This window comes from Echinops telfairi, unplaced genomic scaffold (genome assembly GCF_000313985.2).
Source record: "Echinops telfairi isolate 266 unplaced genomic scaffold, ASM31398v2 ScPeMD7_2;HRSCAF=8, whole genome shotgun sequence".
Taxonomy (NCBI): Eukaryota; Metazoa; Chordata; class Mammalia; order Afrosoricida; family Tenrecidae; genus Echinops; species Echinops telfairi.
In genome coordinates this window covers 393,269-412,170 of record NW_022103898.1, presented here as the reverse complement: position 1 = coordinate 412,170, position 18,902 = coordinate 393,269, and the positions used below count along the sequence as shown (strand labels likewise).

The 18,902-nt window shown below is 46.3% G+C and overlaps 1 protein-coding gene and 1 pseudogene across 4 annotated transcripts in view; both read left to right on the top strand.

Annotated features, from left to right (window-relative positions):
• The first annotated feature begins 4,118 nt into the window (after positions 1 to 4,118).
• PPP6R2 (protein phosphatase 6 regulatory subunit 2) overlaps positions 4,119 to 18,902 on the top strand; it is a 60,575-nt gene continuing 45,791 nt past the window's right edge. For 2 of the 4 annotated variants that reach the window (XR_006680352.1, XM_045293154.1), the window contains exons 1-2: positions 4,119 to 4,215; positions 17,178 to 17,310. The gene's annotated coding sequence lies outside the window, so the exon portion shown is untranslated. Of the gene's footprint in view, positions 4,216 to 11,602; positions 11,747 to 17,177; positions 17,311 to 18,902 lie in introns of all 4 variants that reach the window. The other 2 variants (XM_045293157.1, XM_045293166.1) reach the window with 2 other exon arrangements.
• LOC101654477 lies at positions 8,803 to 9,983 on the top strand (annotated as a pseudogene).

Sequence of the window (18,902 nt, the reverse complement as noted above, 5' to 3'; positions counted from 1 at the left end):
CCGCTTTCAGGCCCGTGAGCACGTCAGTGTCGCTTTCCGTCCGTGTCCCACGTCAACGACCCCGTGCCCACGGCCCCCAGCCGGTGACCCCTCACGTCGGCGACCCGCACGTCAAAGTCCCGACACGCCAGTGACCTCTCACTTCAGCGCCCCCCACCCCACGTCAGCGACCCCATGTCATTGACCGCCAAGGTCTCTGCCTCCATTATCAGTGACCTCTCGCGTCAGTGACCCCAACATGAGTGACCCCTGCGTTAGAGACCCACCCCTATGTCATCAGGCGCCCCAGCCCTCCTCTGCATGAGTAGCCCCCCCATCAGCGACCCATGCCAGTGACTTCCCACGTCAGTGGCACCCCTGTGTTAGTGACCCCCAAGGTTTTGGACTTCCACATTAGTGACTCATGTCGGAGGCCTCCCCCATATGAGTAGCTCCCCTCTGTCAGTAGCCCCCCTCATTTCAGCGATGCCCCCTGGCAGCAGCCCACCCCCTGCATCAGTGACCCCCCAGTGTCAATGACTCTCCCGTGTCAGTGACTCCCAATGTCAGTGGCCCCCACATCAGAGAGCTCTCATGTCAGATCCCTTTGGCAGAGACCTTCCATTTCAGCGCCCCTCCCATGTCAGCAACCCCATGCCATTGACCCCCAAGGTCTTTGCTTCCCACATCAATATGACTCCACACGTTAGTGACCCCTACTTCAGAGACCCCATGTCAGTGGCTTCCCCATGTCAGTGGCCCACCTTTGTCAGTAGGCTCCCCCTGTGTTGGTGACCCTTCCACCTGTTAAGGACCCTCCTGTGTCAGTGACTCCCATAGTAAGTGGTCCCATGCCCCCGTGTTTGTGAGCCCCTTCCAGCACCAGTGACTCCTCATGTCATTCCCCCACCCCCTCCCTGTCAGTGGTTTCCCACATCAGGGCCCCCCTACATCAATGACCCTCAAGGTCTTTCCCTCCCACATCAGTGACCCCTCATGCTGATTCGCCCTGTGTAGTGCCACCCACCAGTCAGTGACTGCTTGTCACGTCTCTATGTCAGTGTTCTCTACCTATCCATGTCCTCTGCGTTAGTGCTTCCCCACACCAACCTTCCACACCGTGTCTCCATGTCAGTGTGTCAGTGCCCCCACATGTCAGGGTCCCCCGTGTTAGAGTCCCCCACTGCCCCTCTTCTGCCAGTCAGTGTGTGACATTCTCCACTCCCCTACCAGTGTCGCCTGCTGTTGCCCCCTTTGTCTAGTCACTGTCCCCTCCTTCTGGAGCTCCAGTTCTACTCCTGCAGATGCCACCAGTCACCCTCATTCTTCACTTGGTCCAGTCCGTCTTCTTCCCCCTTGCTGACCATGCCCATCATCCCTTTATTCACACCTATTTCCTTCCCTGTGCACTTTACTGGTTCCTGGTGTGGCCCCTCCCAACAATCACTGTGCTGTCTTCCACCTGCACCCCACCTGCCATGTGTGCTCTTACCTCCTTTGTTAGCACAGCCCCACCTGCGTTGTCCCCACTTGTTACTGACCTCTCCCACCATTACCTTTCTCCCTTGTCCTGTCACCACCAGCTTATCCAATTTTCACTCTGCTTAGTCCCTGTCACTGCACCCTTGTTTTGCCACTGTGCCCACCCATCTTATTCTGTGCTCTGTCATTCTTTTATCCCACCTGTGTACCCCCTGCCCCTAGGGCGTGTCCCTGCTATGTCCTTGGCCCCAGTCTCCTGCTGTCACACACACGCCCAGTGGTTCACCTCTTGATGTCTCTTCCTTTCTGGTGTTGCTTTCCTTTCCATTTCTCCGTTCCTCATCAACACAGTAGATTCTGAGCTCCAGGAGAGTGTTTCTTTTCACCAGAAGCATGCAGTGAATTCCTGCTGAGCTAGGTGCTCTGCCAGATACTAAGGACATAAGAAGGGGACAGGTCAGCTCAGTGCTGGACAGTGATAAGGAAAGCTGGGGAGATAGGGCCTTCCAGGCAGAGATTACAGCATGTACAAAGGCCCTGAAGTGGAAACAGGCTGGACATCCTTCAGGAATCTAGATAAGACTGATGTGACTACGTTAAGGGGGAGGTCACCAGGAACCCAGTGGAGGAGCTGGCCTAATTATGACATTCCTTGTAGGCCTTAGTGAGGATTGGGCCCTGAGTCTGAGTTATAGGGGAAAAGTGAGTTGGGAAACATTGTAATCAGATGGGTGGGAGGTGGGTGCCTTTGTTCTGGTGGTTCAAGTCATGGTGGTTGACTTAGGGAAATATTTTGGAGGTGGACCTGATAAGACTCGCTGAGATGAGAGTAGGGTCGAGAGGAAGAGAGTATTCAGGGTAGTTTCTAGGCGGATGGAACAGATGGTGGGTAGTGTTTACTGATGAGATGAGGAAGTGAGCTGGAGTGGCTGGTTGAGGAACATGGGGGTTATTAGAGGTTGGAGATAGAAAGCAAGGCTCTCTCTTGGCTGAAGTGTGAGAAGTCCAGAGACCATTAGGGAGAAGGTGTCTTGCAGAAGAGTCCAGAGTTCAGAGGATAAGTCAATTCATAGGCATAAGGCCGGTCAGCTTGAGGATGCATATATTTTTTCTCTATAGCACTTGCAGTGGGCTTTATTTTATTAGAAGAGCCCTTATAGTCCCGTGGTTAAGTGCTGTGCACTTTGAGCCCACCAACCACTCTGCAGGAGGAGGAGAGAGCAGTCTGCTTCCACAAGGTTACCGCCTTGGAAACCTTATGATGTTCTTCCCTATCCTGGAGGGTCACTCTGAGTCAGAATTAACTTGATGACAACGGTTTTATTTATTTTTATTTAATTGGGGGTGGTGGTGGTGGTGGTGATTTCATTTAATTTTCAAAGATACTAAGTGTGTGTAGTAAAAAGTCAGTCTCACTCTCACCCACTTCCTCTTCCAAGACCACCAGTGTTGACTCCTCTTGTGCCCTTCCAGAGAGAGCTTTAAAAAAACCAACATGAGCATGTGGAGTGTGTGTGTGTGTGTGTGTATAGATAACGTGTTGTAGCTGTTCAGTGCTGCCATAGCAAATACCACAAGCGGATGGCTTTAGTTTATCCTCTCACAGTTTAGGAAGCTAGAATTCTGAATTCTGCACGCCAGCTCTAGAGAAGGCTTTCTTCTCTGTGGGCCATGAGGAAGGTCTTTGTCTCACCATTTTTGGACCAGGTGTCTCTTGGAGATTCCCAAGTACCTTGGCGTCAGTCTTTCCCTGAGTCTCGGAGGTCCTTCGCACCTCAGGTCCAAAGGATGAGTTCTCTTCCCATCTCTTTCTTTGTGGTCACTCTGATTTCTGCACTTGTTTAACCTCTTCTGTATCCCAAAATAAATGGACTCAAAACACAACCTAATTTTGCAGATTGTACCCTGCCTCAGTAACAGAACTGCCTCTAATCCTGCCTCATTCACATCCTAGAAGTTAAGATTTACAACATAGAGGATAATTATTAACAAGGAAGGTAATCGCATCATGGTCTAACCACGTTGACACTTTTTTTTGCATTATAATTCAGGCCATAGTATTCCACCCTTTGGTCTAAATTCATGTCCTTACCACATTCACTTCATCATATCATCCCTAAAATCTCCAAACAAATCTAAGGCCATCATCTGGGGCAAAAAATTCCTCTTCATTTGTGAACCTGTGGAATAAAAAATATGTTATCTGTTTACAAAGTACAATGGTGGAATAGGCACAAGGCATACATTCCCATTAAAAATAGGAGAAATAAAAGGCACCAAGCAGGTAAAAAAAAACAGCAGAAGAATTTATATTAATTAGCTCTCAAGGCTTGAAAAGAATTCTCTGTTTGCTGAGATCTTCCAAGCAGTGGCCCTGCCCTCTGTGCTCATGTTGGAAGCCCCTTAGCCCTGTACTGCAGCCCTACCTTCCTGGGCCACTGGGGCAGCAACTCTACCTGCTTGGCTCTGGGTGGTTCCTTCTAGTCCAGGGGTCAGTAACCTTTTGAGACAGAAGATCCAATTCTGTCCATCATAACAATTTAAAACTTATTCACGAGTCATAAATATATTTTCACAAACAAATGAAATCACTATTATCAGAATAATATCCTTTAAATGAAACTATGAGTTTTCATTTTTCAATTTTACTTCAGAGCTGAACATGGCTGGAGAGTTGCAGTTTGCCAACCATGTTCTAGTCCAACTGAGTGGCAACCCTGGGCCCTGGCCGACCCGTTTTCACACTTGAGCAAGGTAGGTCCACTCCCCTAGTTTGGGCATTGGCTCCAGCCCCATCCCCAGGGTAGTCATGAATGGTATCCCACACTCTGGGACTGAGTTAGTAAATACCTAATTCGGAAATCTAGGAAGCCGTGGCCTCACTCTTTGAGAGCCTGTGGACTGTGGTTCCATGCTTTGAGACCCCTGAGGTCATGCCCTGACCACTTGAGACAGACACGGTCTATGTCTCATTCTCTCTACAGTTTTTGCTTCCTGATTCCTTGACCTCTCTGCCCCTTGGTCCCTTGGGCCAGTTTGGCCTCTGGCTTGCTTGGACAAATGTTACACAACTCTGTAGCTGTACTGCTAAGTGTGAGGAGGCACCCCACTATGCTAGTACACCTTGGACTCCGCTCTCACTGTGTGAATCAGCTACGAGTTTCTTGCTTTGGTTCCAGGTTCTGCCACTTGTTGCTGACTGTCAGGTGCTACAGTTCTCCTCACGCCCTTATGAGCCCTCACTGAAATTGCCTTTGATGTTCATAATTGAGATATTTATTATTGTTAATTACCTTAAGGCCCTCTAACCAGTTACCCAGTTACAAACTGTTTCCATACTTTAGGCATCTGTTTGAGACCTGCACCCCACTTTTTTGGTACCCACCACATTCTATCTTAGCATTGCCATAACAGAAATACCACAAGTGATACCTTTAAGAAACATTTATTTTCTCACAGTTTAGGAGTTTAGAAGTCCAAATTCAGGGTCCCAGTTCTAAAAGAAGGGTTTCTCTTAGAACTCTTTGTTGGTTCTGAAAGAGGGTCTGTGCATCCCATGGGCCCACTGTCCCTTGGAGGTCTCCATGTGTCTTGGCATCAATCTTCCACTGAATCCAGGTGTCTTTTGATGAGCAGAAAATTTCAACTTTGATGAAGTGAAAATGTGTCAGTGTATTTCTTTTTTGGTTAGTATATTGTCCTAGGGGAATTTTGCCTGTGTTAGGGTTGTGAAGACAATGGTTTTTTTCTCCTATAAGCTTTATAGTGTTAGCTTTTACATTTAGGGCTTTTAAATTTTTTGAACAGCTTTATTGAAATAAAGAGCCCTGGTGATGTGTGGTTACAATTTGGGCTGTGATCTGCAAGGTTGGCAGTTTGAAACTACCAGTGGTTCTGTGGGAGAAAGACATGGCTCACTACTCCCATAAACAGTCTCAGAAACTTATAGGGGCAGTTCTACCCTGACCCGTAAGGCTGCGATGAGTTAGTATTAACTCAATGACAGTGAGTTTGCATTGGTTTTATTTCAATAGCGACTTGTATAATTTGAGAAGTGTTTTTAAAAGTAATTAAAATTTTTATTTTGTTATTGACAATATACATAGCAAAACTCACCAATCCGCCGGTCTTTTTTTTTTCAATCCGCCCGTCTTACATGTACAATTCAGTGACATTGATGACGTTAGCCTCCTTTTCTGATTAGAGTTGATCCTCTCCTGTTAACCTAAACTCACTGCCCCCTAAGATGCCTATCTAACCTTTTGAGTTGCTGCTATCAACTTGATCTTATGTAATAACAGATTTTTTTAAAAGGACCTAATGCTCACGGGCATATACTGTTGTTTGATTTTGAGAAAACATCAGGGGCTGTTTTTGGTGTAAGTTTTCAAGATTATCTCAAGGCAGTAGTTTCCACAATTTGATAAGTTTTGACAAACATTATGTTCCTGCTAAATTAGCATTACAGTCAAGATAGTGAGCATATCTCTCCTTCCAAAATGACTTGTCTTTGGAACCCTTCCCTCTATATTCTTTCCTAGCCTCTCACTCCAAGCAACTACTGACTGACCTCCTTTTTGTGTAATCCCTCTTGCATTAATTTTTGTTTGTGGTGTAAGAAGGGCCATTTATCCTTTCCATATGTGTACACAATCATTCTAGCATTATTTGTAGTAAAGATTCTTTTTTCTATGCAAGTGCATTGGGCTTTGCTATAGGTTAATTGAACATGTTGGTAGGTTCATTTCTAGGCTTTCTATTAGGTCTGTTTACATGCCATGACTCTTGTTAGTGCTGTTGGGTTGGAGCCCAACTCATAGCACCTCCATGTACATCACAGTCCAACCACTGGGGTCTTTATGGTTTTTGTTTTTTTTTTTGTCTTTATGGTTTTTACTGGCTGATTTTTGGTAGTGGATCTTAGATCTTTCTTCCTAGTCCGCTTTAATCTGGAAGCTCTGCTGAAACTTAAGCATCATAGCAACGTGCAAGCCTCAATTGACAGGTAGGTGGGTGGGTGGTGGTTGCTCTTAAGGTACATTGGTCAGGAATTGAACCTGGGTCTTTTCTGCACTCTCCTACTTACTGTAAGTTAATGGTCAGCCTTGAAACCAGGTAGCATAAAAAAAAAAAATCAATTTTAGTCCACTTCAAAACTCTTGCTGATTTTAGAATAAGCTTTTCAATTTGTACAAAATATGTTGATGGGAGTTTGGTTGGGATTCCTTTGAATCTGCATATCCATTTGAGGAGAATTGCATCATTAGCAAAAAATAAATCTGCATATCCATTTGAGAATTTCATCATTAGCAAAAATAAGTCTGAACCATGAATGTAGTATACAGCTCCAGTTATTTAGATATACCTTATTTTTTTTAATGACTGTGATGTACTTTTCAGCATAGCAGTATACTTTTTTTTTTTAGCAGTATACTTTTAATATTCAATTATTAGCTTTGATATTTTTAATGTTATTGTAATATTTGAAATATTTTTTGTTATTTGTTGTTAGTATCTAAAAATACATTTAATATGTGTATGCTGATTGTATATCCTGAAAACTTACTTAATTCATTTATTCTCATGTGTTTGTAGAGTCTTTTGGACTTTCTGTCTACATAAAAATTACTACCTTTGAATAAAGATGGATTTTCTTCTTTTTCTGCTCTTTTGCATTGCTAGGACTGCTACATTAATAATTGTGTGTGTGTCTGCCTGTGTCTGTGCTTGCACATACCCACACATGCTAGTATGCTCTAGAAGTACTAGACTGTGTAGAAACACTCGGAATGCTGTAGTACAGGAGGGGAGACTGGTTCTACTGGAAGGAGAGGGTCTGGAGGGAGGACTCTCCACACTGTTGCAGGAGAGAAGGCAGTGGATGTGGTTAGTTTCGATACGGTAGTTGTGATGGAGGGACTATGAGACCTTTGGTTCTTTCTGTTGAGTTGAGGGGATGGGGATATTGGAGATCTGAGAAAAGAACTTTAATAAAATGGCTACTTTGTTAACTGTTGCTGTGTTGTTACTGCCGACTTTCCCGTGGCCCCAGGAACAGAGAGGCAGAGTCACCGAGGCTGCAAACCACCAAGGAGTTTACTGACTAGCTCGAGCTAGGGCCCAAGTGCTAAGGCACCAACCCAGTGGTCACCAAAGACAAGGACCCAGGCCTGGGGCACAAGCCAAGCTTTTATACTCTGTACAGGTTACATAAACTGGGTGAAACGATCCCCCCTGGGTGAGACTATTTCCCCCTCAGCCTCCCATAGTTCAATGACTTTATCTGGAGACAATCAGTTGTGCAGGTCTTGTTGGTTGACTGGCTCCACTCTCGGAACGTTCCAATTGTGTTCACTCAGAACTTTTCCAGATGCGGCCAGCACCATTGTGATTACTGGGCCTTGGCAGGTATGGTCGGCGTCCTTTCGGGGGAGAGGGTGGCTTTGTTAGGGGAGTGAAACTCAAGGCTGTCAGAGAAACGAAACTTAAAGCTGGAGGAAAAGAGAAAAAAAAAAAGAAACTTAGGCCTATTTAAAAATGCTCAGCCTGTCATGGAGTCTCTGCTGCCTTACAGTGTAATAAACCATTCCAATGACTGAGTGACTCAGAGGCCTGTGGGATGGCAGTTTGTTGGGGCTCAACTGGGTTGGCTAATTTCTGCTCCTCGAGTTGTCACTTGGCTGACTCGTGTGACTCTTACACGTGTCCTTTGCTCAGTGCTTGGGCCCTTCTCTCCACATGTCCTGCCATTCTCAAGGAGGCTGGGTGGGGCTTCTTCACATCTCACAGGGCTCTAGGGCAGTGGTTCTCAACCTTCCTAAAGCCACAACCCTTTAATACAGTTCCTTATGTTGTGATGACCCCCAACCATAAAATTATTTTCATAACTGTAATTTTGCTACTGTTTTGAATCTGGCGACCCCTGTGAAAGAGTCATTCGACTCTCAAAGGGGTCGTGACCCACAGGTTGAGAACTGCTGCTCTAGGGGGACTAGAGTGGGAGCCTCAGGCCTCTAGAAACCCAACTCAGAACTGCATGTTCACCACCACCCTCTGTTGTCTACAGCTCATTGACGGCAGCTGAGATTCAAGCCGAGGAGAAATGGACTTTGCTTCTTAATTGCAGGTGCTGTAAGAAACTGTGACCCTTTAAAATTTACCATGGTGCTCTTGCCAGTTGTCCTCTTAGGGTGACAACGTCTTTAAACCTCGAGTGGCGATCCCTGACACACCGCCGTGGTGCCCAGGGAAGACAGGGCGACCTGGAAGTCTAATTACTTCCTTAAAATAATCCAACTTTTGGATGAGTATCCAAAATGCTTCATTATGGGAGCAGACGACATGGGCTCCAAGCAGATGCCGCAGATCCGCATGTCCTTCCGCAGGCAGGCCGTGGCACTGATGGGCAAGAACACCATGATGTGCAAGGCCATCCGAGGGCACCTGGAGAACAACCCGGCTCTGGAGAAACTGGTGTCTCATATCCGATGGAATGTGGGGTTTGTGTTCACCAAGGAGGACCTCACTGAGATCAGGGACATGCTGCTGGCCAACAAGGTGCCAGCTGCTGCCCATGCTGGTGCCATCGCCCTTTGTGAGGTGACTGTGCCCACTCAGAACACAGGCCTGGGTCCCAAGAAGACCTCCTTCTTCCAGGCTTTGGACATCACCATGAAGATCTCCAGAGGCACCATTGAAATCCTCAGTGATGTGCAGCTGATCAAGACTGGAGACAGAGTGGGTACCAGCAAAGTAACCTTGCTGAACATCTATCTCCTCCTTCTCCTGATCATCCAGCAGGTGTTTGACAATGGTAGAATCTATAATACGGAAATGCTTGACATCACAGAGGAAGCTCTGCACACCCATTTCCTGGAGGGTGTTCCCAATGTTGCCAGTGTATCTGCAGATTGGCTACCCAACTGTTGCCTCTGTGCTCCATTCAATCATCAGTGGATACAAGCGGGTCTTGGCTTTGTCTGTGGAGACTAAGTACACCTTCCCACTGACTGAAAAGGTCAAGACCTTCTTGGCTGATTCATCTGCATTTTTAGGCCGCTACCCCTATGGCTGCCCCCACTATTGCTGCTGCTTCTGCTGCTTTGGCCCTGGCCAAGCAAGAAGCAAAGGAGGAATTGGAAGAGTTGGACAAGGATATGGGATTTGGTCTCTTTGACAAGTCACTGAAAAGCAACAAAAGCAGCCAGCTTTATTTGTGAAACAAGGCAATAAAAAGGCTTAGTTCTCTCAGGAAAAACAACAACATCACCATGGTGTCTTCTAGAGGGAAACCAGCGTATTAAAGAAACTGTAGGATTGATAGGTTGTAGTTGATGCGCATTTGCGGTTTGTAGTCATTCATTGACAGTGAGTGAAATTCAGGCCAGAGTCCCTCACAGAGGCCTTTTCCACCAATCACCTCCATTCCCTGACAAATGATGATACTTACTACCTTGTTTCCCCGAAAGTAAGACATCCCCCGGAAATAACATCTACTTACAGTTTTACCTCTCGCTGAAATATAAGGCATTCCCCTGAAAGTAAGACCTCCCCGAAAATAAGGCCCTCCGAATCTACCATAACTCTGGACTCTGGACTGTAGTGGCGAGTGCCACCACACAACTCACTGTTGGCCACAGCACAGCTGGAGCAGACAGGAAGTGCGAGGTCTCTTTTAATAGAACAAATGTGTACCGTATTCTTCATGGAAAAATAAGATATCCCCTGAAAATAAGACCTAGCGCATCTTTTGGAGCAAAAATTAATATAAGACACTGTCTTATTTTCGGGGAAACGGTAGCATTTATTGAGCACTTAGTGTTTGCCAGCCATGTGCTGAGCACTTTATACAGATGGTCTTCTTAGAAGGTGCCATACCTTCTGTTAAACTGGTGTTGTGCACTGTGCCAGGTGTCTGCTCACCAGGCCCAGGAGGCGGCCATTTTCATCCTGCTGACAAGCACGAGGCTTAGGCCTGTAAGCCCTTGACTCACACTCAGGGCCAGCATTGACTGCTGGGGGGTGGAGCACTGGAATCTACCTGGATAAGGACTCCTGGAATTGCTGCCTCCACTTGGCGGTGGGCCTCTGCTCCAGGCATGTTGAAGAATAAATGAGGCCCAGTGTCCTCTCTCCAGGCCACTGCTGATGGCCAGACCTTTTTGGAAATTTCACACCCATGTGTCAGCCTACTGATGACTCTTTTTTTTATTCTAAGATTGAGATATGTCATAAACAATAAAATTAACCATGTAAAGTGTACAATTTTGTGGTTCTTAGTATATTGTGCATCTGTCACCACTGTCATTCCAAAACATCATTCTCAACCAAAAAGAAGGGGAGACCACTCACTGCTGTACATTGAATGTGGTACTTCTCAGGCCTCTTGTGGCCACTCCCACCCCCTTCAGGGACCTACTCTGACCTGCACTCAGCCCCTTGCCTGGGCCACCCAGCCCTGTGGCACTCCCTGCTGCTACCTCACTCTCAGGCACACCAGGTCCTATTGCTGGTCCCCTTTCCCTCCTCCATGGGGCAGCACCTGGGAATCCCCTGAGACTGAGGGTGTGGACTTTCTTGTCAGCAGGCCTGGGTCCTGGTGCTGTGACATTGAGGAGAGAGGCCCCGAGGGACCCTGGGGCAGAGCCGGCAGCTTTAGGCTCAGAAGGGGCTCCCAGGTAGCCTGGGTGGTGACAGATGACAGGGTCTAGAGGAACCTGTCCTGAGGGTGGGAGGAGGCCTGAGCAAGCCATCCACACTTAAAGCCTTGCTTACTTGCTCTAGTCCTGCTCCTGCCTTGTGCCTTGTTACTTTCTTAACCACTGAGCTGCGAGTGGCCTGCCTATTCTGTGGCCCTTGCCGTGGACTCCTGAGCCTAGCAGAGCAGGAAAGCCGGTCAATGTCAGACTTGGACAGGTAGGTCTGACAGGGGTTCTCTTTTGGGCTGGTCAGGGTCATTACCTCCTGAAGCTAGGCAGGCTCTGACACTGTATTGACCGGTACCCCAGCCTGGCCTGATATGGCTGGCCCAGGTCACAGGCTGGTAAATGCCAGGATGTACCACTCTTCCAGACCCTGAGCTTAATCCTTGACCACCTTGAGGGTGTGGCTTCCAGCTTTACTCTGGTGTTGTCCACGACAGATGGGAGACATCTTCTGGAAGCAGAGCATCCAGCCAGCCTGCCTGCTGGTCTCGTCAGACTGCAATGCTGCAAGTGGAATCGCTTTTTGAGACGGCACAAGAGACCTGCTGATGCCCCCCTGATGGGATGTCACCAATACTGAGGTAGCAGAAGTCCCAGGAATGTGCAGCCACCCAATATGTGAGCCAGGTGCTTGCCCTGTGGGCTTGCTCTCATGTGAGCCTTCATCGCCTCTGAACTGCCTGGGCCTCCTTTACTGGGCCATCTGGTGCTGAGTGCCACATCTGGCCAGAAGTGTTCAGAAACATTGATGGCTGATCCATACAAGTAAACTGAGACTTGGGCAGGCTTCTTGACCCTTCTGAAGAACCCCATGGGGCAGCAGTGCGCTTGATTCTAGACCTGTGTTGTGGTGGACGCACTGTGGACTGCTGGAGAGGGTAGGCCTGCTGGCGGCCACTGTCAAAAACTTTGGTGCCTGGCTCAAAGAGGGAGCCCCCAGCATCGCTCTGAGTGTGTCCCTCTCCACAGGCCTGCCAGTGACCCAGCCTCCCAAACACCAGGCCCCTGAAAGGGGCACTACCCTTTTTCCCAGCCTCCCATGCAGTCTGGCCCCTAATGGCTCACCTTCCAGTAACTCCCACCATTCTTGGGCTTCTCCAAACGGTAAAGGGTCAGGTCTGTTCTGATGCCACTTCTTTTTCCGTGCCTGCACTGCTTTGAACCACTTTGAAGCTCTGAGCTAGACATGGGTTTCTTGGTTATCTTGAATGGCACAGCCAGTCCCTAATCTTAAACGTTCAAGATACAGGAGGTCTTCAAAAGGTTCATAGGGAAATAGAGTAGAAAAATCATGGACAATGAGTACAGAAAGAAAATGTTCTAAGATTGATTGTGGTAATGATTGTACAACTCGTCTCGGTATCATTGAACTGTTTGAATTGTATGTTATGTGCAGCATGTGCCTATAAAACTGCTTTTTAAAAAATGAGATAATGGAGCTTCCCTAGGAAGTGTTTAGAAGCCTCCTGCATACTTGTTTAGGTATGTGTTAGGCTGCTAATGGAAAGGTCAGTGGTTCTAAACTGCCAGCTGCTCTGTTGGAGAAAGAGGAGCCTTTCTACTCCTGTGAAGACTTTCAGTCTCAGAAACCCACAGGGGCCATTCTGCCCTGTCCTATAGGGTCACTGTGAGTCTTCATTGACATGGTGGCGATGAGCATGAGTACACTTGTTTTTTATTATTATTTTTTTGACATTAAGGTGGGAATTAACCAATTCTTAATGTCATTTGTTCTTCCACTCATTGTTTTATTGAAGTTATTTGTTACCAAAATTCTACTGAATTCTGCTACTTAAAAGCAAGATGTTGGTGCTGTGGAGTTGACCCCTACCTCACCGCAGACCCCCACGTACCCCCTTTTGTAGAGTTGATCTGCTCCCAGGCTTCCTTGGCACTGACCTTTGGGAGGCAGTTCGCCACCCCTGTTCTCTGGGCAGCCTCTGGACACCACTCAGGGACTTAGAGGAGTACTTCCTAAGAAAGTGTTTTTTAGCATTCGCCTTAAGTTTTATGGCCATGTCAAAAATTAATTAGATTTAAGTATAAGTTCTAGTTTGTACTCTAAGAATTATGTGTATAATGTGCTTGATAGTTTTGAGTTATTTAGTTCAACAGAACAGTTGAATTATGAAATGCTGGATGTAACAAATTACTGTTTTTTATGCTTGAGTTACTTGTACAATGTGGAATGTATTGGGGGTGATGTCTGATTTTTTATATAGAAATGAAAAAAGGTACACAAAAGTAGGGGAACATTTTAAAAAAATTATTGTATTGGGGGCTCGTACAGTTCTCATCACAATCCATACATCCATCCATTGTGTCAAGCACATATGCACATTTGTTGCCCTCATCATTCTCAAAACGTTTGCCTCCCATTCTAGCCCCTAATATCAGTTGCTCATTTTCCCCCACCCTCCGCACTCCCCTCTCCCTCATGAACCCTTCATAGTTCATAAATTATTATAGTTTTGTCATAAGTTACCCTGTCTGATGTTGCCCTCTGCCCTCTTCTCTGCTGTCCATCCCCCAGGGAGGAGGCAATACTTAAATTCTTGTAATTGGTTCCCTCTTTCTACTCCACATTCAGTAAGGGAACATTTTGATGACCTACTTTTGGGTGTTTTGTGACCTTGCCAATTTTGTTTCTTCTTCCCTCTCGGTTCTGTCCCACTTTTCCATTTTTAAGTTTTTGGAGAGTTCTTGCTTTTTTGGTCAAGTGTCTAAAACAGCAAAAACAGAAACCATGCTGCTTCACGCATGAATACTTGAGTTTCCTTTTGATTGGTAACTCGCTACCCCATGAAGGAGGTCTGTTGGCGCAGCGAGCAAGCGCTCAGGTGTTGCCCAGAGGCCGGCGGTTTACATGTACCTTTGGCTCTGCAGGAGAGAAAACTGAGGATGGGATTACGCAGAGACCACAGCCAGACACACCCAGGGCAGCTGTTCTGCCCTGCAGGGGCCACTGCCAAGCAGAATGGACTGGGCAGAATACTCCAACTGCCATGTCTTCTTTTTTTAAAAAACAGTTTTATTGGCACTTCATCCACATATCAGACATTTCAGCAGTTCAGTCATATCAAGAAGGATTGTACAACCATTGCCACAATCAGTTTTAGAACATTTTCTTCTTCCTTGTACTCATTGTTATTCATGTAATTATTTTTTAAATTGTGGCAAAGATATACACAACAAAACATTCCCAATTTAACAACTTCTACATGTATAACTCAGTGCTATTGATTATATTCTTTGTGTTGTATAGTCATTATTGATGTTCTTTTCCAGATTATTCCACCACCTTAACATAAACTCATTGCCCCCTATGCAAAATCTCTTCCTCCTTCACCCATGGTAACTATAGGTCAAGTTTGGTTTCTTTTGTTGTTGTTGTTAGTAATTTTCTTTATATAATATTCACATATCATACATTTCCTTAGTTAAATCATTTTTTAAGAGTTGTATATACATCATCACAATCGGTTCTAATGCTCCTTCCCACATTCATTGTTTACTCTCCAATTCCCCTTGCCCTTCCTCCCCAAACACCCTTTTTCCCCACCCCCTTCCTACATTCCTGATAAATCATTGCATCAGTTATTGTCATATTATACCATGTGTCTATCCACCGTTATCAAGCTTACAATAATCTCTGTCTGATAGTAAACTTGTTTGAGTCCTTCACCTGTGGCTAGAGGGTATCTGCCAGAGACTTAATCCTACTAGATACTCTGTAGATTGACTTTGGGCTCCCACTGTTCTCCATAACCTTAAGCTCTGATATTTTTTCCTTCATCCTGTTTGGATTTTGTTATTGTCATCTTTGGATCACAAAGGCTGGTGTGCTGCTTCAATGTGGGCTTAGCTGATGTCTCAGTTACATGGCTGTTTGTTTGAATACAAGTCTTTAAGACCACAGGCACTATTCAGATTGATAGCTGGGCACCATCTGCTTTCTTCGCCACACTTTGCTATAGCACCTTTTCTTCAGTGATCTCTTCATGAAGGCGAGTATCAAGAAGGCTGTTCTTGGATTGGAGCTAGAATTATGTGGGAGCCCAGAATCCATCTGCTTGTCCACAGGTTATGACCGCCATGTCTATTTCAACAAAGGTGACTTACAGCAGGTAACTCAATAACATCTATGATCAGCCCCTATTCAGCTCTGTCCAGCCACTTCTAGAGTCCCTCTCCATTTGGTTTATTTGGATTGGGTCACACACGATCTGCAGATCACATTTGTGATTATGGTACTTTAGGGTCACATCTTCTAGAACAGTTAACACAAGATTTGTCCCACATGCATACTCTGACGGACATGAAGTGTTGGCATTGCTCAGTTTGCTGAAATGGAGGAGCTGCACATCCAGAATTCTTAGTCTGGTTAGGAGCAAATCCTAGATGCACACCTGGCAGTTCAGGTAGCCCGCAGAGTCCCCAAGAGGTGCTATCCCACATGGTACTGGAAGCCCACTCCTGTACCTTGGTCACATTTTCTTTGACACCCAACCACCTTTTTTGTGCCTGGATGTGTTGGAGAAGCCAGGTCGTTCATCATATAAGAATGTCCCATGCTAGGAATGTAGCGGATTAGTTGTGTCTTCGTGGATCTGTCTCTTGTGGTTCCTGCAAACTGGCAGCTAGGGCTTCTGAGGCTTGTTTAGGTTCCCGGTGTGTTTCTTTAGACCAGGTGATGCTGTGTCCTTCTTGATTAGAACTGGGTAGTGGGTTCATATGGTGTCAGCCTACATGCCTCCGTTGTAGATTCCCCCATCAGTCTTTCACCTCCTGAACGGCATTCTTGGGCATTGACCAGCGCTGCCCCAGACTGACCCACTTAGCTGAAAGGGCTGCCGGATGGTTCTTTTCTGTTTCTTTCTCTCCTTCTGCCTTGCTGGGGCGGCTGCTGTTCCTCTGGAGAGAGGTTCTTTCTAGCTGTTGGTCATCCTGAGATGCAGTGGGGCAGGGAGGTAGGGCCAGTGCTCTGCTCTTTACCTTTATTTGTGATTTCCGGAAGAATATTGCCTTGGCGAGGGTTTTTCTTTGTTAGCATTGTGGTTTCCTTGTGCATTTTTATGCATTGATTGTGTTTAGGCTAGCGATAAGGCAGACCCTTCTGTTCGTGGTTGAACTGTCAGGTGTGGCTGGGCCTGGCACTCATGCTGAATGCTGAAAACATCTATCTTAGGCCAGCAGGAAAGAGTCCTGGTGGTGCAGTGAGTTAAGCATTGGGCTGCCAACTCCAAGGTTGCTGGTTTAAACCTGCTGGTCAGCTGCCCTATAGGAGAAAGATGAGGTTTTCTGTTGTGCCTCCCCCTACCCCCGTAGCTTCTGCCCTTTCAGGTCGCTGTGCATTAGATTGGTTGGACAATATTTGATTTAGGCCACGGGAGACTCGTTTTTGACTGAGTTCTTCGAAGTCTCTGGCTCCCCTTGTCCATGCGCCTGCCTCAGAGCTCAGCGTCTCATTTCTCCAAGGGATGCTGTTGGCTTTTTTGGAAATGGTGTTGAGGTCCCAACTGCAACACTTCTGAGTGCCGTTTCTGGGTCTCGATCCATGTTCTGCAGTGGTAGTGTATTAGTGATAAAATTGGGGCAGCTCCATGCCTCCCCCCCCCCCAATAGCCCAGGTTCTTCAGTGTAATTCCAGCCAGCAAACCCATCAGCCAGCCAGGGGTGGCCAGGGGTGGCGTGATTGCAACAGCTCTCTAGGGAGTTTTTTTTAACTCCTTAATCAAAATTATTTCTGGTAATTTAAGTGCTAAGTAGCAATTGAATGCTGTGAAAGCCTGCCCCAAACCAACACAGTTGCCTTTTGAGCCCAGTCTGTCTGCGTTAGTGCTGAACCTGCAGGGCCCAGCCACCAGGCCTTTCTTCAGAGGCATGTCTGGCTGGGCTGAAAGGACCCACCTCTTGCTACGCAGGAGCACTTTCTTTGTTCTTTCATGCATTTCCTTTCCCTGCCTTGTTGGGGCCAGAACTTAAAAGAAGTTCTTCCTTTTGATTTTTCAGGTAAAAATATTATGCAGAGATCTTCCACTGAATGAACACATTTTTCTTAAAGTTGCATATACTCCAAGAAAATCCCCCAAATGTTTTCATGTCTCAGCGGAATATAAGATTTAAAGAAGATATTCCACAGGAGGTAAGGCCATTTCTCCATTTGACTCTGCCCTCTTATGTTACCCAGACATGTATAACAACAGGTGCAAGCCCCATGATGGGTGACCCCAGAGGACGCTGCTGTAGGTGTGCAGGGGGCTACCCGTTATCCCTGTCTACAATGTGTGATAAGATATATAAAGCATGAAATATATATATGACGTAGAACTTTCCATCTTCAAGTGTGCAGTGGGTGCTCTTGATTGTCTTGTGCCCTTGAGATAAGGGTGGAGGTGCAGTCCTCATATGCAAAGACAGCTGTGGCCGTTTAGTGCCGTGACAGCTGTAACAGCGAGCTCTGGCCTCTCAGCCAGGGCACGTGTACTGCCCGAGTTGCCACCCCAGGTGCATATTCCAAGTAGAAGAAACACTAGGTCAGGGGTCCTCTAACTACGGCCCACGGGCTACATGCGGCCCACCCAGGACATTAATACGGCCCGCTGGGCGTTTTTGCCCCATTTTGTTTTTTACTTCAAAATAAGATATGTGCACTGTGCATAGGAATTTGTTTATAGTTTTTTTTAAACTATAGTCCGGCCCTCCAACGGGTCTGAGGGACAGTAAACTGGTCCCCTTTCTTAAAAAGTTTGAGGACCCCGCACTAGGTAGAGAAAGGAGGGAAGCGCAGCTTCTAGCAGAATCCGCCCACCACCTTCTATTGCCAGTGAGTCACTGACTTCTGGGGGCAGCAGGAGCCCCAGTGGTGCCGTTGGGCAAAAGTTGTATGGCTAACAGCAAGGTTGATGGTTCAAACCTGCCAGCTGCTCTATGGGAGAGAGTTGAGGTTATCTGTTTCTGTAAAGATTTATAGCTTCAGAAACCCTATAGACACGGGTGGGGAATGTCTGGCCTTTGGGCCAAGTAAAGCTCTAGAATTCATCAGTACCAGCTAACATCACAGGCCTCATTAAAGAGAAACAGTTCCAGCCACCACATAGGGGTGAGTTCATGAGATGTTTGACCAGTATGGCCCTTGAATGATGTTATTAATAGCCAAATGGCCCTTGGCAAAATAGAAGCTCAACTACCATAATAAAATTTTAAAAATTGAAAATTCACATTCATTGTAAAATAGTTACCATATCCTTGGGTTGAAGGGAGAGCCATTTAGGTGCATTAGAGGTGCCATAAGATCAGCAGTGGTCTGCTAATCATCAGAATGGGGTTCAAGTCAGTGAGTGTGCTTATTGTCAGCACTGCTAGAAGGCGTTCTGGTGGTGCAGTGAGTTAAGCATTGATCTGCTAATGGAAAGTCTAGTGCTTCAGACTCACCAGCTGCTCCAAGAAAAAAGATGAGACAGCCTGCTTTTCTTTATTCTTTTAAAAATTATTTTACTGGGGATCTTACAGCTTTTATAACAATCCATGCATCCATTGTGTTAAGCTCATTTGTACATATGTTGCCATCATTCTTTTTTTTTTTTAATCATTTTATTAGGGGCTCATACAACTCTTATTACAATCCATACATACATCAGTTGTGTAAAGCACATTTGTACATTCGTTGCCCTCATCATTCTCAAAACATTTGCTATCCACTTAAGCCTCTGGCATCAGCTCATTTTTCCCCTCCCT